Source organism: Rattus norvegicus, chromosome 9, assembly GCF_036323735.1.
Source record: "Rattus norvegicus strain BN/NHsdMcwi chromosome 9, GRCr8, whole genome shotgun sequence".
Classification (NCBI taxonomy): domain Eukaryota; kingdom Metazoa; phylum Chordata; class Mammalia; order Rodentia; family Muridae; genus Rattus; species Rattus norvegicus.
In genome coordinates this window covers 85,782,837-85,808,979 of record NC_086027.1, presented here as the reverse complement: position 1 = coordinate 85,808,979, position 26,143 = coordinate 85,782,837, and the positions used below count along the sequence as shown (strand labels likewise).

The 26,143-nt window shown below is 40.4% G+C and overlaps 1 long non-coding RNA gene across 2 annotated transcripts; it reads left to right on the top strand.

Annotated features, from left to right (window-relative positions):
- The first annotated feature begins 7,125 nt into the window (after positions 1 to 7,125).
- On the top strand, positions 7,126 to 22,370 carry LOC108351964 (uncharacterized). 2 transcript variants are annotated; one of them, XR_010054813.1, is made up of 4 exons: positions 7,126 to 7,282; positions 15,248 to 15,368; positions 19,229 to 19,336; positions 21,906 to 22,370. It is a non-coding gene; the product is annotated as an uncharacterized LOC108351964 (long non-coding RNA). The 2 variants fall into 2 exon arrangements; XR_001839869.3 differs by lacking the exons at positions 19,229 to 19,336; positions 21,906 to 22,370 and adding an exon at positions 16,866 to 19,221.
- The last annotated feature ends 3,773 nt before the right edge of the window (positions 22,371 to 26,143 follow it).

Sequence of the window (26,143 nt, the reverse complement as noted above, 5' to 3'; positions counted from 1 at the left end):
GAGAGAGAGATGCAGTAGGGTGGACTTTAAATTCAGTTTACTAATAAAATTGGAATTACCCCAAAGTTTGAATCAACCTCATGAAAGTAACTGAGGAACAGTGTTTGGGGCCGAGAGGTTGATAAGGAGCAAGACTTGACTTCTCTCAGGAAGACCACAAGGCCTAGACAGGTAGGTGGAGTCACTGATGAGAGAAGGCAGTAAATATGATAGAAAGGGAGCCAGGGGGTTAGATCAGTTGCTGTGAGGCCTAGATGAGGGGATGGGATGGTGGAGAGGAGAGAAAGTTCTGGTCTGTCACGTCAGTGGTAAAAGCTTTGGAAGAGCAAGAGTGAAGTAGGGATGAAATAGTGGCTGCGATGTGATCGAGTTTCTGCAAGGGGTCCCAGGGCAAAGGAAAACTGAGCTAGGAGTCTGCAACATTCCCCTTTCCTAGGAAGACCTTAGATTTATTGCAATTGGCTTAATAATCTTTGCATTCTTTGTGATGTTTCTTCTGTGAGTTTTCACCCAAGATCTATAGTGACTTTTCAAGCAAATGTCTTTTCTGGGGTTGGACCTTTTGACTCTGCCCTTGGATTCTGCCATAAGAATACAATATAAGAACGATCACTTTGCTTAGCATGATGTTTTGATAACACAGAGGGGAAATTCAGGAATAACTCCTCCCACAGATTCACAGAAACTCCTTGTGGTAGTTTGAATAGGAATGGCTCGCATAGACTCCTGTGAATGCTTGGCCCATAGGGAATGGCACTTGGAGGTGTGGCCCTGTTGGAGGAAGTCTATCACAGTCTACTTCTTGCTGCCTGCAGATCAAGATGTAGAACTCTCAGCTTCTTTTCCAATGTCATATCTTCATGCATGTTGCTGCTAGGTTTCCCGTCATGAAGACACTAAACCTCTGAAGCTGTAAGACAGCCCAATTAAATATTTTCCTTTATGAGAGTTGTCGTGGTCGTGTTGTCTCTTCACAACAATAAAACTCTAAGACACCCTTCTAGTCCATTCCAGTTACCCCTTCATGTTGAATTAGCAAGAACTCATTTGCATACAATACAATTCCACCTTTAAGCAATTCATGTACTATCTCTAATATAGACTGGCCTTGTTCTTTCCACAGACAAGGTGTTTTAGATTGGGGATTTAAAGTGATTTAATTATAGTCATGGAGTGTTGGGTTTTGTGTATCGTATTGACAAATCTAAACCATATTTCTATGTTTAACGTCCTCTAAGGAGACATTGAAGCTATACTGGCTGTCCTTTCTTTTGGCAAAGCCTTGATACTAGGTAAAAATGCCTCTCATGATATTTTAGGACCATTCTATTTTTGACCCTAATCCTTTCCTTTGCTGTGGTTATGGCCTGGAGTGTCTAAATTACAGGCTCTCCTGCAGTTTCAGAAGGCTAATTCGCACCGCCGTGTGCATTAGGAAGGTGGCGTATATAATATTCCACTAAGGGAGATGCTAGGAACATTAAACCCCCGCTAGTCAGCGGTCACGAGTCAGGGCTAGAACTGACGCTAGTCATTTTTCTTCACTGACAAGTTTTCATTATGTGGCTTTCCCAGAACAATTTAGAAATTGATCCGCAGCTGATGGAAGCTGGGATGGATTGGGCGCCGAAATGAACCCACAGCATAGGGAGAAGCCAAAACCAATGCTGGGTGGCACCTCCAAGGAGGAGGGAGCACCCTTTCTCCCACTCCTCCCCCACCTCCTTTCCCACAGTCAGCAGGCACCCATTTCACTCTCCTTTCACCCCGGGGACGTTTTTTTCCAGGTCTGGAGAGGTCATATAATCAATCTTTCGTCATCTGTTTGCTTATCTCTTGCTTAAACAGATCAGAGAGGTTCACACCCCAAAGGAAACAACTCCCTAGTCTTTGAGCAGTGGTAAAAAAGAAAGGTCTTTTGTCTTTCACAAAACGGTGTATAACTTATTGAAAACCAAAGACATAGATGGAGTTTTGCTCTGTGCAAATGTGGCAGGTTTGTGGGTCTAGGGCTTTACCTGATACACTGAGTGTGCAAGGCTGAAGTTGGGCAACCCTAGAGGAAATGCAGAGTGTAATGCTTCAAAAACTCTCCCATGGTGCCTAAGAAACCCCAACAGTGTGTTCTAGTCTGAGGATATTCAAGGTACTAATTGATTTGAATACTGAAAGAGTTCAACCAATGTTATAGCTCAGGGCCCAGATGTTGAAGGCTTGGCCGATAGCCTATGATCCTACTAGAAGGTCCTAGAACCTTCAGGAGACAGTGAGGTTATTGAAAGGAATATCCTTGAATGTCTTAGTAGGGTCCTAGACTCTGAATTTTCTATCTCTTTGCTTCCAGTCATAATAAACGAGAAGCTGCCTCTGACATGCACTCCTTCCCCTGACCCTGGCTCTTGGGAGCAAGCTGTTATGGACTTTATTCTTGAAAATTGGGGCCAGCATAAACCCTTTTGATGATTAAATTGATTATTTGAGATATCATGTCACAGAACTTTAACGTACACAATTAGATTGTTCTGTTCGTTGTGATGATAGTAATGGTGTCATAACTGTGTGTTTTTGTTTTATAGAAAACAGGTAGAGGTAGGAGACAACGAGATTGTGTTGACTATAGAGATATTGGGATCATAAAGATGAACTCAAGGCTACCATAAAAAATAGGAGCTTATTAAAACCAAAACAGATTGTTCTTTTTATTTCCATTCTACTTGTTTGGTGAGTCAACACCCACCCAGTTCATTGGAATTGGTTAAGACATCTTGTGGTATGTCTTTTCCCATAAGAACAACATGGTAGTGACAATCGTGGATAGAACTATCGTGGGCAAGCCAAAGAGCCAGAGGGCTTCTTTGATATACAGCTAGTCAGAAACTGGTGAACTTAGACTTTACGTAATCACAATTTACAATGTAAATGCAGCTTAGTGAGCAAACTTCATCCTCACATTTCCTGGATCAAAGAAGACCATCTTCATGTGCACTAGAAGTGACTGGGAAGTTCTTGGAGATGGCCTCTGAAGGCAAACCAACAAGATCGCCTGACCTTCTTAACCCTGCTCCTGTTGATGAGGCTGCCCTGCCTAATGGGCAGCTACTCAGTCAATGTGTGGCTGGGCTCTGTTCTGATGGGACTTTCATCTGCATGTATCTATAATGCCATGTTCCACAAGACAGAAAAAATTAGGGTGTCTGTGTAGAATATAACTGAGAATATTCAGAGAAATGTTATATCATAGTATGAGGAATTATCTCTCACTTACTTTATAAACTCAGTTCTGAGCCTTCCGTACTTATACAAGGATGAAACCTACACATCCTGTCACTGAGTTGAGAGACAAATTTCCCCACTTGGTTTAAGTAAAATGTTGTATGCAAATTAAGCAATCATTCTAGCCCTCCTCTTACTAATTATTCATTTTTTTTCATCAGTGAAACTATATACTTGGCAAAAGCAGGTTAAGAAAAGGAGGAAAGAACAGTGCATCGAGGAAGAGAGTCATGGTAGTGGAGAGGTGAAGTGATTTGTCACATAGCAACTGTAGTGAGGAAGCCATCTATGGCAAATGTTGGCATTCAGCTTGCTTTATATTTTTATTCAATCCAGGACTGTAAACCATGAAATAGTTCCGCCCACATTCAGGGAGATCATCTCTCTTCAGCGAGACATTATGGAAAATACCCAGAGGTATGTTTTCATGATGATTCTAGATCCTGTCAGTTTGATAACAAAAATTAATCAAGATGTCTCTCCAGAGAAGTTTCATTAAGGGCTAAGAGGGGAACTTGGTATTTTTGGCCAGTAGGCAGTCTAAGAGACAAAAGACAAAGAAAATGGTTGAAATTATTTCTTAACTGAGTTTTTGATTTTCTTATTTGTAGAGAGTAAAGCACTTGAAGCCTGAGGCATTTCTTTAAAGAATTTTTTTCTACCTATAAATCATGTTCATGGTTGAGTAACCAGTGGAAGACAAAATAATTGCCTGGGTAGTCTCAGTGCCAGATCTGGAAACATCCTTAGAATCTCTGTGGAATTATCAAAGAGAATTTGAAGATGAGATGGAAAGAGCCTAGTATGGACTGGAGTGGGCTGAAGACTCACCAAGCAAATTTATCCCCACTACACGCTACAAATGGTTTCAGCCTATGTCCTTCCCTTCTCCTAAGGCTAGAGTTTTGATGCCGGTTGGCAAATTGCCTTCAAAGCAGAGTTACTTTTCTGTTGACCTAACTTGAGCCTGTGTAACTGTCTGAGAAGCCCTAGTCTTTGCTGAGAGGAAGGCTACTCAAGCTACAGTTCTTGGGAGAGTAAGTAAATGAAATGGATAAGTGAATCTCATATTACATGCTCTTCAAAGAAGAATGCTCCTTCATAGAAGCCAGTTTTAATCTAGGGTGTGAAACACTTCATGTCACCCAGTTATACTGAAGAGTTATGTCTTCCTCTTATAATCAGGTATAAATGGACCCTCCAAAAGCTACAAAACCTAATCAAACTTTCAACCATATTTGGAGGTGAATATTAACCATGGGACATAAAGTCCTTTGTAATTCCAATACTGATAACTGCCAGTAAGTTTTCCTTTCAGAGCTCTTGGTCCTTTCTTCTAGTTAGTCTCCAGGGACTCCAGATATGGCTGAAAAAGGCCAAAATAAATAAAGATTTTTGAAGTAAAACACTTGGCTGGGGAGATAGCTTAGTGCAATAGCTTCAATTTGATTTTCAGAATCCATGTGAAATATGTCAGACACGGTGATGTGCAATTCTAACCCAGTGCTGGGGAGGGAGAGACAGGGGGATCCCTAGAGATAGTCACTTACCCAATAAGTATAACCTAATTGATGAGCTCCAGGCTAATGAGAGATCTCATCTCAAAGGAAATGGAGGGTGTTCTTGAGATTATCTTCTGGTCTTCCAAACACACACACACACACACACACACACACACACACACACACACACACACCCATACACCTCTCAAACACTTAAATGCATGGTATTAAAAATAAGCCTATTAGACTGTAGACTGCTTTGAGGAAATGCCTCTCCTTCCTTTGGAGAGCATGCCTCTTCATGGAAAAGGAAACCAAGGGAGGTCAGTAAAATACATTGTTGAAATTAGGTAGCAAATAAGACAGTGTGTGTTAGGCCATTTCAAAAAGGTAAATAAAACTTTTCAGAAGGTAATAGAACATTCTAATCGTTATCAAGTTTCTGCCAGCTTTGCAGTCTTCTGGATTGTTCTAACTGTACTATTTAAGGTCAGATAGCTTCGTGGTTGTATTCTGAATGGTGGCCATCCATTTTATGCTAGAGTTAATCTGATTACATGTGCAGTAATACAAACACCAACCTCTGGGTTCCATGCTTACCCGGGAGCAGGCCTATTTGGGGTGGGAAATACTTTTATTCTTTTGGTTCGCTTTTGTAAAACCAAACAAAAACTCCTTAAAGTGAATATAATTCTCTGCAAGTGACATAGAGTTTAATGCCTTTACCATTACATTTTTTAATGTTCATTGTTTTTTTTATCTTTATTAACTTGAATATTTCTTATTTACATTTCGATTATTGTTCCCCTTCCCGGTTTCCGGGCCAACATCCCCCTAACCCCTCTCCCTCCCCTTCTATATGGGCTTCCCCTCCCCATCCTCCCCCCATTACTGCCCTCCCCCCAACAGTCACGTTCACTAGGTGTTCAGTCTTGGCAGGACCAAGGGCTTCCCCTTCCACTGGTGCTCTTACTAGGCTATTCTTTGCTACCTATGAGGTTGGAGCCCAGGGTCAGTCCATGTATAGTCTTTGGGTAGTGGCTTAGTCTCTGGAAGCTCTGGTTGCTTGGCATTGTTGTTCATAGGGGATCTCGAGCCCCTTCAAGCTCTTCCAGTTCTTTCTCTGATTCCTTCAATGGAGGTCCTGTTCTCAGTTCAGTGGTTTGCTGCTGGCATTCGCCTCTGTATTTGCTGTATTCTGGGTGTGTCTCTCAGGAGAGATCTACATCCAGTTCCTGTCGGCCTGCACTTCTTTGCTTCATCCATCTTGTCTAATTGGGTGGCTGTATATGTATGGGCCACATGTGGGGCAGGCTCTGAATGGGTGTTCCTCCTGTCTCTGTTCTAAACTTTGCCTCACTATTCCCTGCCAAGGGTATTCTTGTTCCCCTTTTAAAGAAGGAGTGAAGAATTCGCATTTTGATCATCCTTCTTGAGTTTCATGTGTTCTGTGCATCTAGGGTAATTTGAGCATTTGGGCTAATAGCCACTTATCAATGACCACTACATTTTTAACTATATTATTTTTCTAAAACTGTGGGTCAAAATCTTTGGCATTTGACCTAGTCTATGAAGCTTGAAGGTCTCTAGAAGCATCAACTCACTCACTCATTCTCTCACGGTCATGTTGAGCATAAACTTTGATGGGTATTAATTCAGGAAGATGTAATTAAATTAGACGGTTTAATACAAGTAAACTGAATTTCAACACTTTAAGCAGCATTTCTTCCCTTGGTTCCAGCTCTTCTGCTGGTCATGGTACTGAAATTATATGAGTAGACCCTCTTTCAATGTCTATAGTCTGGATAAAGTACAGAAACACAGGTAAACATTAGTCATACCTTAAAGTTATACCTTAACAGAAACATGTGACTTAATACAACTATGTTCTGACTCCCCATCTATTTGGACATTTATAGTGCTTTAAAAAGTTGAAACCAGGCTAATCTACTGATTTTATAAGATTGGAAGATTAAAACATTCTTATTTAAATTTATTCTTCTTTTTAGCTAATTATCTTGTCATCCAAAAGGCTGAGAGTAAAATGAAGCTATAATATTTGAGGGAATTTTAATAAAAATGTAAATAAAATTATACCTTAAAATTAAATGATATAAGTATAGTTTCTGAACTATTTCTTAAAATTCAAAGTAGACATAAATTTAAAAATCATACAACTATTTAAATTATCTTGTAAATAATTTTAATGAGAATATTTAAGTAGAGATCACTTTAATTTTTAAAACAAGACTTATTAAGTAGTCTCAGAAAAATGACACAATTATTCTAGCATTCAAGGGCAAGTGTCCATCCCATACCTACATACATTTTATCTAGACATAAATGTGTATAAATATAGGAAAATGTACTATTGTATTTCTCAACCACTGTGTCCAGCTATAGTAAAGTACTGTGATAATTCAAGTGTCATTTCAGATCTGCGGAGTGAGATACAAAATGAAGACAGAAAATAGTACCCTGAAGTCACCTAGGAAAAATGTTTCCAGGTGGGTTGACATATTTACAAGCTTTGCTGTTCTCTTACATGGTGCCTGTGGTGCCATTTAAGTTCCTGTCCTCTAAAGTAGTGTCCACCTCTGGTGTCAGCAGCCTGACATGCCATAGTTCTCATTGAAAACCATGGCTAATTGTTTTGAGGTAAAAACATTTGTTTTTCTAGGGCTGGCAAAGGTAGCTTTCACCAGATCCTCATCCAGCATTTCCCATCACAGCCCATCCTGTGTTTTTAGTAGCACATAGCTACTGCGTCTGTGGCACACGGGATCATGAGACTGCATGTGTGGAACTGCAGGAAATCTAATGTGTCTGCTTCTAAGGCATGTTGCCTGCATGTCTAGAGCCGCTAAGGATCACCATATGGTGCTTGAGGCCGATGGAGAGAAGGAAAAACAGGACATGGAGCTAATTCATGATGAGGCCTGAATCCAAAATCCCACTGCACTCAAGGCTGATGGTTCTCCTGAATCCTATCTGATAAAACCAGGACTTTTCATCAGCCATTTTCAATTAAGATCCAGTCACTTGCAACAGCACATGAACCACCTTTGGTAGACCATAAATCCAACTCTCTCTTTCCTGAGTTCTTATTGGCCAGGGTTTTGCCAGCTCTGACCTCAAGAGGCAGTCATGAACTAGGAAGAAAGCACTGGACTTGATCCCTTTCTAGATTTATTCTCCCCCATGGGCTGACCTTTGTTCTCACCAACAGTATCCAATAGTCTATCCCTTCTGTGGCCTTCTAGGATTGGCTCTTATCTAGATTTTTTTCTTTTTTTCCGGGGCTGGGGACCGAACCCAGGACCTTGCGCTTCCTAGGTAAGCGCTCTACCACTGAGCCAAATCCCCAACCCCTCTTATCTAGATTTTGAGATGACTATGCACAGCTAGATATAACTCTCACGAAAAGAACAAGAAGAAATCTCACTGGGTAAAGAAGCTTTGAAAGAGCTCTTTGGAAAACACCATGACTGCATGTTGACATTAATGCATTGCATGTGGAATTTGTTAACAGGGATAAATACCTAATTTCATAGCCCACTGTAGAAGACAGTATTGCGTTTCTTCAATCTAAACAACTACCCATTAATGCTTAATTCTCATGATTTGAAAATCTTTTCTAATCTTATTTTTCTTTCTGCCTCAAGCTGAGTGATTTTTTTCTATATGTATTTAATCATTAACATAGCATCAGTGCTGTTCGTAAGGCAACACCACCAAGATGCCTGCCTGCACACTAATAGCTTAGTGGGAGGCTACACATTCCTAATGATTATGCATTCATGGAAAGCTTGCACTGCACAGTAGCAAAGTTGAGTTGAAGTAAATCACAAACTTCATTTTAGTCAGAGTATCACATATCAAGATTTTTATAAGTACATGTTGACTTTTTGGTAAAGGCCCAACTTTTAATCAATCTTGGGAGGGAGGGAGGGAGGGAGGGAGGGAGGGAGGGAGGGAGGGAGGGAGGGAGGGAGGAGAGAGGAGGGAGAGAAAGAGAGGGGCGGGGAGCGATGGGAGAGAGAGAAATTATGCCCTACACTAATAATCTATTTAAAAGAAACACCTTCTTGCAGACCACACAAAAACACAGTGCTTACATTTTTTACAAAACCACAGTTTGTTTAGAAATTATTTTAAGTTTATCTATCACTCACTAGTGACTGGTATCGAGCCAGCCTCAGACCTACATAAACAGGCTTTACACATTACACAGCACACATGAAAGTTTGCAATAAGCTGGCTAGTAGCTTATAAATCTATACACAATTTAAGCTCTAACCCCATTCTGATAGCTCCTTTGCTCCTATGTTAAAAAAAATTTTTTTTAGCCAAGAAAAGCAATGGGGATTTTTTTAATACACCAAAAGAAATCAAATCATACATGTGTACTTTTGCAAACTAGGAATTCCGGTTATTGTAAATCACTACCAGATGTCAAATAGCAAAATATTCATTACCCCCCTAAATAATAGAGTTGATTAATGAGGCACATTTACATTGTGGAATCTTGGTCTCTGTCCTAACTAGAAAGAGTTTAAGAAGCCATTTCAAAAGTCATGCAGATGGGGAAATAATTTTAACTATCATGCTTCAAAGGCAAAGTAAATATTAGGCATCTTGGGGCAGGATTTGGTCATCTAAGGAGTAATAACTTCCAAATGAAATTGGCCTTTATTCTCAAAGAAAGGATGTAGTAGCTGCTTAATAGACAGGAAGATAGATATGTTTCTAGACACTCGATAGCTCACAAGCACTAAGGACTTGGAATACGGTCCAGGTAGATTTGGGAATGGTGTGCACATTTTAAATGGTGACCTGCATGCCCTGCCCTAGTTACCCAACAAATCAATTCAAGTGATGATATTAGTCACAATAAAATGTTACTCTAAAGAATATCCACCTCGTCTACTGAATAGGTAGTCTTTACTAGAAAAATGCCCAATTTCATGAAGCCACCAGATTGTAAATAAAATGGCTTGCCACGTGCAATCAATTCTCTGAATGAGCCAGCAGGGCTTCATGTCAACATCCCATTAACACTGTTAAAAATTATCCTGACTCTTATTAAATGGTAGACAGTTTCTTTCATAATGTCTTATATGCATATATTATTATTACTATTATTATTATTATTATTAAAAACGCAACAAAGGGAAGGAATTTGATGCTGGCAGTTACTTTGAAGACCTGTTGGTGAAGAATGAGCCAATGGCATCTGGAGGACAATCTGTGTACCTAAGCGTTTGTTCGCTATAGATATGACTATATAAGAGCACAATGCTACCTCCGTGCATATATACAGCCTAGTTCCCCATCACGTATTTATTCATTTTCATGTAGACTTTTCGGCAATACATGTGTAAGAACATGCACACATGTGCATGCACACACCCAGTACACTGATGGAGCAGCATCTGGTGTCATAATAGATAATAGTATTGGGCAAACATTAAGCACATGGGCATAGTCAGTCATGACGTCATGCACCTGCAGTTCCAGCAATTGGGGAAGAGGTAGGAGGATCGTCACTTCAAGATCATCTCAGAATATAGAGTGAGACCTTGTCTCAGAAACCAGACACAAATTGCAGTAATAGTACAATCTTTTGGATACATAAGGGACACACAAGTTTTGTCCCCAAATTCATTAGTCATTTGCAGGGTAACATTCACCAAGCAATCTCTCTGGAGTTCAGTGTCCTTCCTCCTATAATGCAAATATTTCTGAGCTTGTCTGCTCCCTACAGCATCACATGTGGTGTAGACAACCAACCCCTTAGAGTCTCATGCAGAATTAAGTACCAATACCCCCTCTAGAATAAATATTGATTAGTAATTGGAATAAGATTTTTTCCCATCAAAAAAAATCTGTTTAGCACAGTTTATTTTCCCTGTTGTTACAGAGGTCACAAGACATTACACGAAGCAAACCAAGTTCCAGGACTCAACAAGTACTCAGTCACCTAGGTCATCATGAATATGGACATTAATATAAGAGCCGAAATACAATCAGTACACCAATTTGAAATCATAATACCTAGAACCTATGTTACCCTACTCCATGAATCCAGAACTTGAAGGGAGTTTGAAATCTTAGCAAATGATCCTTCATTTTAAACATAGAAAGCAAAAACAAAACAAAAATTGTTTGAGAGAATAAATTTCAGCTCTAATTTCCTCAGAGGAGACACTAGCACTGGAGTGCTCCGGGTCACTCATGGGTGCAGGACCAGTGGCAATCTGGTCCTAAACCTGGACTCTGTTGGAATTCTTTGTATCATTAAGGCCAAAATGCTGGTTATTTTGCAACTGCCAGTCTAAAACAAATGTGTCCGGGGAACTAGAGCCAGTCCTGCCATTCAACATATGAAAACCCCCACACCACATAAAGCTAGTGCGACTGGCAATATCAGCGAGCACTGGGTTCAGTGAGAGGCTGTACTTCAGTAAATTAAGCAGAAAGTGACTGACAAAGCAATGTGTGCCAACCCCTGACCTGCTTCACACACAGGTCCCATTATGCAGACACACACACACACACACACACACACACACACACACACACACAGAGAGAGAGAGAGAGAGAGAGAGAGAGAGAGAGAGAGAGAATGTACACACGTGTATAACAAAATATGTAACAAATATAACAAAGGTCATATTTTCCCCCAAAGGAAAAATACAATTTCAATTGCTTAAGTAATAAAATATAGATCTCAGCCAAGTCTTAGCATTATAATCCAGATAGCAAAAAAACAAAAAACCAACCTCCCCAAAACCCCGAAAACCTGATGTTCACTTATCACTGGCCAGCTGAGCTCTTTTCTCTGATTCGTCCTTTTCTTTGTGGTATTATGTGGTTATTATGCTTTAACCCAGCCAAACCTGGTCTCAGCAACATTAAGTGGGAGTCCCACCCTGGATTTTTTAACCGTGTACATCATGTATACAAATGTACATAAAAATATATACATAATGTGTATATGTACATATGTATGTATAATGCTTTTTACATGATCAATTGCATCACACATATTGGATAGCGATATGATATGCATGGAGGAGGACAGATTAATGTTATGGAGAAGAGAGAAAGAAAGGCAAAGGCCATTTCTCGACACAAAATGAATTGCTGTCTCCTACTTGGTATGCACCTTCTCATTACCGATCTATCTCGACTTAAAGATGGCTGAACTTTACTTCTGTTGCTGGCATAACTGAAGCCTGGGATGCTATGGTGAGAGTGTGAGACTTGAGTGCTGAGTCCCGGCAAAGGCCAGATTAAAATTCTCACTTAATGTTGAGGAGAACAGCTTTCAACTAGATTAAGGCTTATTAACAACGTAATGTTGCAAAGAACAGGGCAAATCAGAGAAATACCTCAGCTTGCCAATAATAACTTAACTAAACCTTAAACATTTTAAAAGTTCTTTAGACTATAATACTAAAACTTGGCTGAAATCTTAATTTTATCATTTAAGCAAATTAAATTATATTTTCCTTATGTATTGAGATATGACCTTTGTTATACTTCAACCACCCATTCATTCTTTTATTTACTTAATTTGTAAAACCTGTTGTTAGGGACTTAGCTTCCCATTTAGTAGACCCAAGACTAGGTATTTAGATGAGGTATTATGTTAGGATATACAGTGGTCGCACAGGTCCTCTCAATGGTAGAGAGTAGGTTTCAAGGTCAATTGCTACAGTACCAGCGAAGAGCTCTGTTTTCTGTTTTTATCCCTCTGTCCTAAATATTAGGCTTCTGGGTGATCTAGCAATGGTCTCAACAAGCCTCCATATTTTAGAGGGTCTCATTTCACACATAATATAGAAAGGTATCCCTAAGAGCTGCAGTTCTCAACCTGTGGATCCTGACCTCTTCGGCAAACTTATCTCCAAAAATATTTATATTATGACTTATAACAGTAGAAAATACAGTTATAAGTAACAATGAAAGTAATTTGATAGTTGGGGGTCCGCACGACTTGAACCTTACTAAAGGGCTGTAGCATTGGGAAGGCTGAGAACCACTGGGCTAAGGTTAGAAAGGGACAGTCAGCCTACTGAGTGAGGCTCAGCTGACTGAAGCCTAAGTCGGGAAGCCATCTCGTCATCCTCCAGTGTTGAGGATTCAATTCGATTTTCCAATCTTCTTTATCATGTCAAATTTCCTCTTACTCCTAAGTTCCAGGACTCAACCGATTCTTCCAGGATGTGACTTCGTGCGTCTGCTACTTCTTCTTGGACTACTGGTACTTTACCATCTTCTGCAACCACACATCCATCTTCCCATCCATCCATTCATCCATCCATCCACCCATCCATCCCCAAGCTAGTTTTTATGTTGATGAGATATGCAGTTGCTAGAGTCCTTTATTTTCCTGGGTGTAACAGTTATTTGATACTGCGCAGCTCTGCAGTGGGGGAACTAGAAGCCAGGTGCTGTCTGATGAATGAATTACTCCATGTATAGAAGGCCAGGTCCACATGTGTGAGATGAAAAGACAAAGGGGGCATCCATGTCCATCCTCGCCATCTTTACCATGAATATTGATCACTGCACATCAGGACAGCTGGAGCAATTACTGGTAATCATGGGAAAGGCCAAATGGGTTGAGGGCCTGTTCCATGGTCCAGTATCCCAGCTGTGGAATCAGCTGCATAGCTAAGTCCCAAGATAAATCCTGTTTATGGGGTTCTAATGCTTTTTGATCATGAAACCACTCCTGGAAGCTTGTTAAAGGGCACTTGAGGATTCAATGGCAGTTAGAGCACCTTCCAGGATCTCTAACTCGCTGAGGAGCTAATCATTCAAGTCCAGGACCACCGTCCCGTACCACTGTTAACAGACAAAGGGGGAAAAAAGCCAAAGTCAAACAAACTCCAAATCCACAATTCTTTTGAACAGTAGTGTTGGTGACTCCTCATCCTCTAATCCGGTACAGATTAAAAATAAGTGAATATAAACAATATACAGGTGTGTAGAAAGGTTATGGGAGGTGGCAGAGGTACAAGGACTTGAATTTGATTTCTAAAACATGTATTAACTGCCACATATGGTGGCACACAATTGGAATCTCTGTGCTGGAGAAACAGACAGAGGGATCCCTAGAGCTTACTGGCCAGGTAAAAGCCAGTGAGTGACTGTGCTACAGGAGATGGCCGGAGTTCCAAAAGGTGACACAAAATTGTTCTCAGACCAGGATGTGATGTGCATGTGAACCCCCACAGCTGCATGCAAATTTACACACATCCATAAAAAGGTACAATTTCTGCTAGGGAGGTGGCTCAGCAGGTAGGGAGCTTGGCTCTTATGTATGAGGACTAAAAATCACCCATGTAAATGCCAGGTAGGAACATGGCAGTCTGCCTCTGGTTCCACCTCTGGGAAGGCAGAGGCAGGAATTCTGCAGAAAGATCTAGCTAGCTAGACAACCCACACCAGTGAGCGCTGGGTTCACTTGAAAGACTCTGCTTCAATGAATAAAGGGAAGAGTAACTGAGGAAGACATCTGATGTTAATGTCCACATGCAGGTACACACAAGTACACACCCTTAACACATACACTCTATTTAATTCATATACTTACAGACTATTTATAGTCATTAGCTTCTAAATAGAATCAAGGCAGTCAGGTTCTCTCTCTCTCTCTCTCTCTCTCTCTCTCTCTCTCGCACACACACACACACACACACACACACACACACACACACACACACACAGACACGTAGACACACCCCAACCACACGAATGCCATCATATTTTTCCATGTCTTGATACTGCTTAGGACATGTGGGAGGCTGAAAGGGACTTAAAGTCCCCTGAACTGCCAAATGACACACTTCGCACTGCCGGGGGGTTCCATTGTTCACTAATGGAGGCTTGTGAGTGTGCTACGTGAACAACAGCTTATATATCCCAAGTCATCTTTTACACTTCCAAGAAAACAGGCCAACCTTAGCCCCAAGGCAATGGACCTCTCTTATGCTTCCCATCTGCATTACATTCATCAAACCATAGGATTTGGAATCTGCAGCTTTTCGTGCGCAATTTAAACAAGAGAATGGAGGGAGGGGGTTCACTAATAAGCTTTCCCTTCAGGGACTGAAATAGATTCTAGCTCCATCCCAGAGATTTGGGTCAGTGAAAGACCAAAGCCTGACATGTCAGCTTTGGGGCAACGGTAAATAATGGGCAGAAAATGAATCTGTCTACTGTTCTCGCCCTGTGTGGTGTGTCTCAGGGTCTCAGAGGTCACTGTCATTTGCAAGAGATGCTTCGTGTTTTCTCCACAACAGGTCGGAATGTTCAGGTTGTCACCTCACTCCCCTTGGGGAAGAACAAATCTTGGAACAAACTAGTTTGAGTAGACTTCCAAAATGGGAGCATGAGAATGGTGACCTATTACCAAAACAACTTAACCAGACCATTCGTGACTTTTTTTTTAACAGAAATTTTTGAAAAATCATGGAACACATGGTCTAATAACAGGACAGGATATTGGCAATCAGAGCTGCTCTGGAAATCAGGACCACCACCCCCCTTGGAAATCTGAAACACATGGCCCCAGTAGTAAGTAACAATTTAAATCGACTCCCAAATGGAGCCACGGTGACTGAAAAAAAATACTTTTAGTCATGACAGCAGAGGAAGTTAGGAACAAACAAGTGTTGGATGCAAACATAATTTTCATCACTGCATCGATGGCTGATACTTGTATTTTTCTGTTTACTTTTTCGTTTAAAAGCACTTGGGTTTAGATGCACAAAACCCGAGTATCTACAATGCTTCGGTGATAAAATGCAATGGCGTCTGCCTATGACTAGGACTTTTCAATGAGTTAACGTTCAAGTGTGGTCTTTGTTACCATAGATGGAAAGAATTTATTAGGGCATGTGATGTTCTCCCTTTAGCTAATTTTGCCATTAGTCCTTGATCATTAGTGTTAATGAGAAGAAGCAATGTGGGAATAATCTAAGAATCATAGGTAATCCAAAAGGCATGTATACTGAAGTTGAAACTGTGCTATATTAATTTTTTTGCATGGGATATGTCTAATTATTGGCATTCTTGTTACTTCATATAGTATTATTAGGTCATATTATAAAGAAATAGTTCACAATGAGAAATGTGGTGTCTTAGAATCTGTTTGGTTTGGAATTTAACACATCATGATGGTCCCAACATTTACAACCTGCCCAGCTCCTCCCCTTGAGGATTAATCTCCCCATTCCATCGCTCTATAGCTCGGTTGTTTACTTAAACCCCAACTCTCTGCCATTAACAGTTCACTCAGCTCTGGACTGGCTTGCTAAATCGACCCAGCTAATTAATAAATATTTATCCTGTGTCAGACTTCCAACTCACTTTTGAAAGAGGGAAAGAACCCAAAGTAATTAGGACATAAAGCTTCTACCTCTAACATGTTCCACTTAGAATGCTCAGAGATGTGTATAAAGTGTGAGTTTTGCTGGCACTGCCCCTGGGACTTTTGAGAAACCCATTCATTTTTTTTCAGGTATGAGATGAATCATTGGCAAAGTGGGAGAGTTGAAGCAGACGAGCGCCTTTCTAAGGGGGCTTGTGTTTTCACAGCATTGTTTCAGAGTGCAAGACAGTTCTTAAGTAGAGAGGGTGAGGGTGGCGAGGGTAAACAGACCTGGTTTTTTTGCTTCCCCCCCTGGTGTAGAAAACACAATTACATGTTTACCTGTTGATTCATAGCTTGTGTTGGTGTAAAAGAGTGGGAAACAGATGTTTGGATAATCAATCCTTGAGGCATTTTTCTATTTCCACGACAAAGCAGCACAGAGTAGGTTAGAGCTCATAAGAACTATAACTGGACACTGAAGGTTGAATAATGTCAAACTTCATTGTTAAGTTAGGGTGACAAGAACACATTTAAACTAGGAAGCTATGAAAATGCCTATGAATTGACAAAGACAAAGATAGAGAACCCATATAATGAACACCTTAAAATCAAGATCGTTGAAGACAGAATCCATATTACTTTTTCCTCTTTTTTTGGTTATTTTATTTACTTACATTTCAACGTGTATTATTTTTTAGATTAAGGGCATGGAACTTTACCCTGAGACCACAAGTGTCCCCTGCTGCCCTCAGTCATGATGTGGACGGAAGACAAGATGGGGAGATCAGGACAAAGAGCAACATACTCCTGGGCCCCTCCCTCTTCCAGCTCATGTGATTTACACACATTCATACACCCAAGTTCAGTAATAAAAACTACATGCCTACCAACCTGATTTGAATCACCCATTCCTTTTAAAGGGAGATTTTCCCCCACTCTTTTGAAATAGCATGAAATATAAACTGAACAGTCTAAAATGTCCACTCCCACCTTCCTTATACATTTGCCAGAAGCCAATCTGGCCATTTATTTTTTCAAGGAATCCATTTGCATCTCTTTACCATCATATTTCAAACTGGAGTGAGAAATGGCTCAGGGACTTGGAGACGGCCTCATTTTGGGTCCTAAACCTGTCTGTTTCTCTTCACCATCCCGGAATGATCACAAGGTCTTCTGATAGAAGATGAGAGTGGAAATCAGGTTTCTTGGCAATCACTTGACTCAATGTGTTTGAATCTCCTGCTGACCAAATGTTTTGCAGATGCTTCATCTACAACATGCATATGTGTGTGCTGGGGAGGGAGAGGAGAGACGGCTGAACCAGTCAGGGCTGGAAGGATTTGTGTTGGGAATACCAGTGAGATACCTCCTGTCTCTTCCATTGCAGTAGTCCATTGAGGAGTTTACTTTCTTATAGTTCATCTTGGCAGTGGCTCCCTTTGAGGTTCAAAAAGCTGAGGGAGGCTTGCTTTTCCACACAAATCACTGCTTAAGCAAAGGTGAAAATCTCAACATCAAAACTGTAACAAAAATCGAGCCTGTGTTGTTTTCGTTAAAACGAGTAAGACACTGTCAAATAAAAACTGCCCTAAGCAATTATACATTTTCCTCTCCTTTATTTTATGAGTCTATGAATCTTTTATACAACCATCTAGCAGTGTGTGTGTGTATGTGTGCAGGTATGTGTGTATGTGTATTTATATGTGTGTGTGTGCGCGTGCGCGTGCGAGGGCATTTGTATGCAATGGGAAGGTGTAAGGCATGAACAGGTGACAAATAGGAGAGCTGCTCATTGGTACTAGAAAATTACTAAGTATAAAACTTAAGTGAAAATCAATAACTTCTGTCAATCCCTAAGACTCCTTCATGATGTCCTGAAGATGTCTGTCCCATAGTCCCTGTGTGATCTTGTTTCTTACCCGTACAGACTAACTCCACACCAGGCTTCCTTCTAGCAGGCACCACGAGTAGTCTTGATAATTATAGGTATTTATGGGTGGTCAGTCTCTCACCTTTTGAATTAAACAGAAGGGTTTCCCTCTCCGTGGATTATATGCATCTCCAGTGTTACTTGGTTTCAGTGAGAAGCATATGGCATGAAGAATTCTTACACATTGTGTATGTCCTCTATCATGACTCAGTGGGTAGTAAGTAGCTATAGTCTTTACAATTCACACACTCAGATAACAATACTAACTCAAAAATAGATTTCTATGACTCACTTTAATTTCTACTTACAGAGAATGCCTTCTGTTTGCATGCAGGTAAAGTCAATTCAACTAATGTTTTGTTAATCTGTGTTACACACTCAGTCAGTGATCTGCTAGGTTCAAGTCTATGTCCCTACCCAACCCTAGAGATCGTCTACATTTGTAGGTGAATTTGCAGTAATTGGCCAATTAGGAGAGCCAACTCTTAAAAGATTCTGTTAAAATCTTTCATGTATTTGTTCATGCTTCACAATAGCCAGGAAGGAAGAATCATTTTTTGCGGAGCTAATTCAAGACTCAACCTGGGTTGGAACCTGAGCACTTTGGGTCACACTCTGCTGACTCCCCAATATGAGTCTCAGGGATCTGATTTAGAAATGAATAGAACAGAAAATGCTCCTTCTTTGTATGCATAGTGGGCAATCATATCAGCCACTGTTAAATAAAAAGGAAGAACAGATAGAGCAAGAAGATTAGAAAGGGAAGAAAGAGCACCACAACAACAGCAGTGGCAGCAACAACAACAACAGCAGCAGCAGCAACAGCAGCAACAACAACAACTCAGAAACTGTTCTGAGAATAAATTCAAAGTCTCCTCCCTGAATCTCCTGGCGCATTCTACACATGGATCGTGAACCATCATCTAACAGGGTTTTGCTTGTAGAAAACATATAGGGGTGCAAATTCATGCAGATTCAATTAGTGCTTTGTGTGTATGCATGCTTGCAGGGGCTTGTGGATATATGTGCATATGTGTGAAGAGGCCAGAGGACAACCACACTGTCTTTTTTTCCTTTTCTTTCTAATTTATTTATTTATTTATTTATTTATTTATTTATTTATTTATTTAGACACAGCGTTTCTCATTGGCCTGGAACTCAGCAAGTAGTCTAGGCTGGCTGCTGAGGAAGCCCCATGGATCATCCTATCTCCTCCTCTCCAGTACTAGAATTTCACTGGTAAGTGACTGGGTCTGACTTTTTTCCTGTAGGTTCCAGTGACTGCACCCAAGTCCTATTGCTTGGAAGGTAAGCGCTTTCACTGACAGCTAACTTCATAGCCTCAATTTCTGCATTTTATCTTAAAAAGATGGAATTATCAATGATTCTTTAGCCTCTTAGCTAGAGCAAAGAGAAACTGACTGATACAGAAGTTTGCCACCTGGAGATCTGATTCACACCTGCAAGACAATGAGAGGATGCTGAACCAGACTGAGGGAAATAGGTAGAAGCTGAGAGCGGCTGAAGACTCTAAGTGTATTGTCACAAGGAGGGCTGGAAAGAGCAGGGCTCACTACTTGGTGCGCTGACTACGATCAACATGAACTTGCACATGGACCCACCAGCAAATTTTGAGATATCTATTCTGTTTTCCTAAAATGGAGGCCACACTCTGAGTCTTAATGCACTTATGTCTGCACTAGGCTGCAACTTCCGTGCTTCCCTGGGTAAACCTCTTGCAAGGTATGAACCTAGGCCGATCACTAAATATTTTCCAAATTGTTTTCCAGAAAAATATTCCACGAAGTAGAACTCTCTAACATTGAAATATGGCTATGGCCAAACCATCATACTTTGCATTGAGGAAAGTTTGACAAAACGCTATGAACAATGCAGAAATATGCGATATGCTAGCACCAGAAGCCATGTGAAGTGTTCACGAAGAAGCATGGTCCTCCATGCATACTTCAATCATGACAACTTAGTAGAATAAATAAGACAAATGCATAAATAACCATGCAATAAAGTGCACTAGAGGAGCTTACAGGAGAAAGAAATTACTCTGCCGAAGGACACAGAAGCTTTGAAAAATTCATAGGAGTTTTAATAATAAATATGGGGGAGGGGCTTAAGGGGTTTAAAAAATGAAAACGCCCACGTACAAGGTACAAGTTTTATTTCATTAAAAAAAATTACTGAGATACCGGATCTTGTGTTCTTTTCAGTACCATGCAGGGAGTCGTTGCAAAGCATTGATCTTTGAAGGCACATATGTGAGATCAGCTGTGTGTAGAGGTGACTTTCCTTCTCTTGTCACCGTAATTAGATTTTTGGCAACAGTGCAGTTGAGTTGAGTTTTCACTAAAGATTAAAATTCATTATTTCCAATAAAATCATGATCGAAAATACAATCAAAATGAAAGTTCATTGTATATACAGCAAGTTACACATAATTAAAGGCAGTTGAAATTGCCAAAACACTTTTAAAAAGACCATAGAATATTCAAAGCCATGTGAAGCAATATAAACCGTTCTTAAATTTTGAAAGTTGAAAGACCTGAACATCTGTCAATATCTTCTGGCTGAGTTTAAAGAGTTCTCATGTGGGGTTGGGGATTTAGCTCAGTGGTAGAGCGCTTGCCTAGGAAGCGCAAGGCCCTGGGTTCGGTCCCCAGCTCCAAAAAAAAAAAAAAAAAAAAAAAAAAAAAAAAAGAACCAAAAAAAAAAAAAGAATTCTCGTGTGACTTGTATAAATAAGGGATCTTTCTAGAATACCTCCCATTCTCTAGAACATTGTTTACTAAATGCAAATGCAGACTGTATAGCTGAATATGTCTCCTATATACTAAGGTTATACTGTCAGTCTTAAGAATTCTTTGTATGTGAAGATGGACGTTATGAATTCAAAGAAAAGAAATGGTAATTGTATGTATCAAGGCCAACACGATCCAAATAGATATTGATATATGGATATGAAATATAGTTAAATTAATAAAGTAGATTATATAATTTTAGGTGTCTATTTACTATTGTGACCAGCACATTAAAAGAGTAGATATTTAATATGAATTTTCATATTTTTTTCTGGTAATAATTATTTTCTAACTAAAGGAAGTTCCAGCCCTGGAAACACCACAGAAAATGTCCTGGGTAAAATGCATGTGGAAGAAAATATCCCAAGGATTTTGCATATTTCTTATATGCTTTGGTATTCCAGAATTGGTGCCCATTAAAGTATTGATTTTTAAGTAAATCACATTTTATTGTATGCTGTGTATGAGAGATGCCGATTAGTAATCAAATCTAAGTACTTTTGATTTATTTTTATAGGAGACTATTATAAAGGCAAATTATTTAAATGAATGTAATTATCCATGCTTGATTTATCTAATGTAGGGCACCGTTTATTAATCTTTATTTTCTGAGAGTATTAGGAAAATTCTTAAATTCAAACTTTAAAAGGTCCAGGCATCTGTGGTATGTAAGAACACTCATCATGGGAGAAGAGGAATTTATAATGCCAAGAAATAATAGCCCGCTAATGACCTTAGCTCTGAGATGCACCGAGTTGAATACAATTACAGCCCGTTCTCCATTACCCACTCAAATGAAGGAGAACCAAAATATGGATGATGCAAAATTCATACAGAGTAAGTAGACAATGGCTGGGGCCATTTTTCCTCATTTCTGAGACTCACCTCCAGCACCGCTTGGGATGGGCTGTGGCTGATGACAGTGTGGACCTTCCAGATGTGATGGCAAGACGGTTCCCTATTTACAGACCTGGAAATCTCTGCTCTTCTCCTAGGAGGAAAACCAGAAGAAAAAAAAAGTGCTCAAATGAGATGTACCAAGGAACACCTGACACACACTTCAAACAGTAAATCATTGCCCGAGAAGTGGCTGAAGATATCTTATTTCTAGCAACAGATTATATTTCAGATCCATCTAGGCTGATGTAAGTAAGCGTCCCATTGAACAAAGCAGTTCTTTGATTTGGATTCAAATACCCACATCTTCAGTCATTTTCTTTTCTCCCTTACATTAGTGAAGTGGGGGAAATCAATAGAAATTTTTCTTTAAAAAGCATTCCTTCATATTTGAGAACCCTCTCAGCACAAAAGCAACAACTTGAGATTCTACTCTATGATTTCAAAAATTTTAGAAGACACATGTAGAAAATTCTACGCCCATTTCTCTGAAGTAATGTGTTTTCTTTGGGGGAATTGATTCTCTCTCTCTCTCTCTCTCTCTCTCTCTCTCTCTCTCTCTCTCTCTCTCTCTCTCTCTCTCTCTGCAGGTGAAAACCCCCTGGGTATCTTCCCCAACCCTGGTTCTTCAAGTTTCTGTGAGGCTAAGTACTTCCTCTCCCACTGAGGCCAGTCAAGGAACCCCAGCTAGAAGAACATATCCCATGACTTTACACTCTTATAAAATAATTAAATGGGATGTTTTCAATGTCTTGAACGGATCAGATAATTCTCCCCTTTTCTCCCTTTTTATTTTGGTAGGCTCAAGAAAGCCCTGGCTGGAGATCTAAGGTCTAACAAGAAGGACAGTGCCTACCAGGACAAAAATGACCATATACAAGTTTTCTCTAAAGTTACTATTTATACATAAAAGCCTGAAAGTAGCAGGCATCTATAATGTGAAAATATTCTTAGCACACGGAGGTAGCTTTATGGTAGGGCTTTGAAAGAATTACATTCTCTTCGTTTCTTCAACCTCTCTTTCATCTTCTTTTAAGATATTCTTGTGTGACCTTTGGCACAAAAGAGAAGCCAGCCCAATGTCACTGGGAAATTAGGGTAGGGTCACACAGGACTGTCTAAAGACTCGTTTTAGACAAAGCTCTTTTTAGAACTGTCTAAAAGCCATGGGCCATTGAAAATGGGCTGAGAACAGGGCCACTCAGATGCACAAGGCTTAAAGGGGTATCGGAGGTGACCTTTTCTCCTTTCCATTATCAATAAGTTTTCTGAAGATTTGAAGATCACAGTTCAGGTATGTCACCTCTGAATGCACCTTCCCACACCCAGCTTTGCTTCTTCTCAAACTTCTTCAGAATTACGAGAAAGAGTTGCCTAGAATCCTTCTGATTACCCTAGGTTCTGTGGCACCGAGTCTGTAATTATTGAATAGCCATTAACATTTTCAGCAGTTAGGACACAAAAGGTCTTTGGTATATTTTCTTTTTCCTCTCTAAACTATAAACATCTTTGGGTTTCAGAGTCTGGGAGATGAGTTCTTCAATACTAAGAGATCATGCAGTCTGGATCTTCCCAGAGTTCTTCCGTCTGTCTCTAGCTATCTAAGTGGGAAGTAATAATTTGTACCATGTTTCTACACAGCAGCAAGTTTTCCTTAAAGTCTGAAAGTGAAGTCCTTTGTCTGATTATGTGTCGTCTCAAACCAACTTTCTGAAGCTGTGGGATTCTAGAGGAGTTTATCACCCAAGTAGCTAATGAATATTTGTCAGCACAGGCAATGCCTTCTTGTCTCCCTTGTCTCCTGTCTGTGTATGCCTGGAGAGAATCAGATGTGGAAGGATGCCTATGTCTCTGTGCATGCTGTGATGCTGGATCTCCTATTTCACCTGGGTGCATCTTCGGCTTTTGCAATGACAATACAAATTAGACCTATCTCACGGGACTTGGTAGAGAATAGAACTGACCCAAATGTGTCTTTGGTGAGTGTCTATTCTTCACTATGGCTTGTCCCTTCTACAGATTCACATCTGGCCTCCCCTTCCTTTGAAGTTCGTTTTTGAACTGAGAGTACACATAGCTCTTTCACTTAATTGAGATTTAAATTATTTACAACTTGAACAAATTATTTCTCCTTTCAAAGGTATTTACATTGAAAGACACATTTAAACCTTAGGTTTACCTACATTAAAAGGCAAGTTTTGGAATTATGACTTCATAATTGGGTGGTCTTAGGTAAATGAGCTAACTTGTCTCCTCTAAGCCTTAGGTACTTAGAATCTGGTAAATGAAGGTAATATCAGTCTCACAGATTGTCATGAGAATACTCACGTGAGTATACTAACATACTCTACAAAGACACTTCAATCAGTACAGTTTCGATGACAGACAGAAAACCTAACAAAACATAGCACTTATGCAATGAACATGATTTATCAAATCAATTTAAAGTCCAAAGAGGACTTCAGTCACACTTGGAGCCAGATGGTCCAATAATGTTCTCATAGATTAGCTCTTCTTCACACTTTAATTCTGTTTTCCTAAGTCAGTCCCATGTTGGGTGGCCCCTTCTCCTAAGATGCCCCACTAGTAACAGGAAAGGATGTTCACAGCTTCAGGTTTTATGAGGCAAGCTACAGCCTCAGGCCTGGTTCAGAACATTTTCTAAATGTTTACTCCCTTTCATCCTCCCTTCCCTCCCCACCCCTTCACTTCCACCCACCCTCCTTTCTTTCTTCCCTCTCTCCCTCCCTTCCTCCCACTTGCCCTCTCCCTCCCTCCCTCCCTTCCTCCACCTTCCTCTCTCCCTCACTCCTTCCCATCCTCCCCCTCCCTCCCCCCTTTCTGTCTAATAGATCACAGGCTGGAAAGCTTGAATTCAAGATCTCCTTGCTTTTGCCTCCCAAGTGCTGGGATTACAGACGTGTTCTGCTATGCCTGATTTCCCAAAGCTTCTAATCAGATTGTGAACCAGGCCTGGGGCTGTAGCTTGGCGGTCAGCTGCATGCCTAGCACATGTGAAAGCCTGGGTTCAACCCATAGCACTGTGAGGGAGAACAAAAGAAGATTATGTCCCAATGCACGGCGCTGGTTTGCTTTACCTGGCATCCTAGGCAAACAGAACTAGAGCACTGAGAACCAAGTGACCTACTTATCCAGGCCTAGCTTCTGTGCTCATTCTTGAGTTCAGTTGACTTGATCAACAGGTGGGGTCCCTGGGGAAAATGCAGACACTACTATCTGAAGAATAGATAAACTACACTGGCTGAAGAAATGCAGAGAACTTTACCACAAAACCTCGGTTCTTTTTCTAGAGCAGTGTTCTGGGGCAAGTGTGGGGAACGCAGACTTTTTAGATTCTTTTAATATGTGACATAAGTCAAAGTGGCAATGAGAATCTCCTTCAATTTCCCCAAGTGATAAAAATCATTGTACCTATTCTATATAAGCACATGTACCTTCTATGTGCTGTGTATTGTTATATATGTATTGACATGTGAATATCATGTATGTACTATGAATATATGTGTGCTGTTGAGTCATGTGCACTGTTTAACTCATTGTTTAAAGAAATATGTCACCTCTGTTCATTGGTGTTTGAACATAGCAACGGTAGATGGTATAGTGGAAAGAAGTTTTACAAGCTAATTTTACATCTGGCACTATTGGTTTATTGGAACAAACACACAACTCATGTGAATGTGGTTAATACTGGGTCTTGCATCGGTAATGTCTTTCGTTTGTTTTATGCCTCCTTTAAAGTGCATATCTGTGCCTGCCACTTTCCAACTTGTGCCACGGGCTTTATAACCATTACTGCACCACTGTACAAAGCCGCCAAATGAGGATTTTGAAATTTAACTACAATACAGCTGGCCACGGATCTGGGAGTGCTTAGGAGATGGGGGAGGGAAAAATCGAAAGAGGTCTGATGTCTCTATTATAAGAGCCAGGTAGAAACATTTGTTCCGAGGGGTGACTCTGGGGGGCTACAATCAGTCCCTGTATTTCCCCTTAGCTGGCATCACTGCACACGTTAAAACCCACAGCCCTTTCTCTGGGGCATGCTGCAGAAACTTGAGATCACAGAGTTTCATGTCTGAAGAAGGCCAGAAGGTTCTCATTAGAAACTCATTCCTCAACTACCTACCAGGAAAACAAAGACCCCTGATCTTCCCATGGAAGGCTGTTTATGTGGCCCAAGCGGTCAGTACCTTGTGGGGATTGTTATGAATTTAACAAGACATCTGAGAGTGAAGCAAGCTTTGTGTTAGGAAATCATGATGGAGACACTCATGAGGGGCGAGCACGGAAGCCGGCCCATGCGCAAGCCATTCTT